We start from the raw sequence: 818 nt of genomic DNA, 5'->3' as shown, positions 1-818 counted from the left end.
TCCCCGTTTTAAATTCGTTAATGATGTTCACTCCCGACTGAGGGCCCCAAACCTTCGGTGCGTGCGCCTGGGATCCTTCTAGCCTAACAGCCACCCTGGGAGGTGAGTACAGCAGAGAGGGACGAGGTGCATACACCATATTAAAAACTGTGGACTATTACCATCTCCTCAGATCACTTTGAATGCCAAGATAGAAAGAGAAAAAAAAAAAAGAAAAAAAAGAAATCCCTCAGGATTTCTTTGCTGTATTTTTTAGATGTTAATATGCACAGTAGAGGGCTGCCTCTGCTATGATACCACACGAGATGTTTCAAAGTTTGGATATGGCACTCAGCTAAGGCACCTTCACGTAACGGTGACTGATTTAATCACTAAGCAGACCCACATTTTCTGCACCTGATGGTGCTTCCACCAACACACAGTACTGGCACCCTCTCACACCTGCCATCCACACAGAAAAACTCCTGGTGCTTGCTAGAGAGAAACTACACCAGCCCCTTCTGAAATTAGTATCTGCCAGGTTGTAGGAGCGGACATTTTGCACAACTGCATGGCTTGTTCCCCAAGAGGGGCAAAGGGAGAAAATCGAGTGTTTTCTGTCCCTAACTGTCTACTAGATCAGGAGGGTTACAAATACAGATCAACCTAACAAAGTAGAAGCCAGCTCTGTACTGCTGCAGGATTCCTCACTGGGAGACGAAGCTGTAAACGCAGGCATTCAGCGCGGGGTGCCTGGTGCAGAACTGGATTTGTTTCAGGACCAACAGGAGGTACAAGGACACCCTCCCCTCGGAGAGGCCGGGCAAGTTGCTGCACAT

This window comes from Buceros rhinoceros, unplaced genomic scaffold, assembly GCF_000710305.1.
Source record: "Buceros rhinoceros silvestris isolate BGI_N320 unplaced genomic scaffold, ASM71030v1 scaffold4288, whole genome shotgun sequence".
NCBI lineage: Eukaryota > Metazoa > Chordata > Aves > Bucerotiformes > Bucerotidae > Buceros > Buceros rhinoceros.
Note: the sequence above shows the minus strand (reverse complement) of the source record.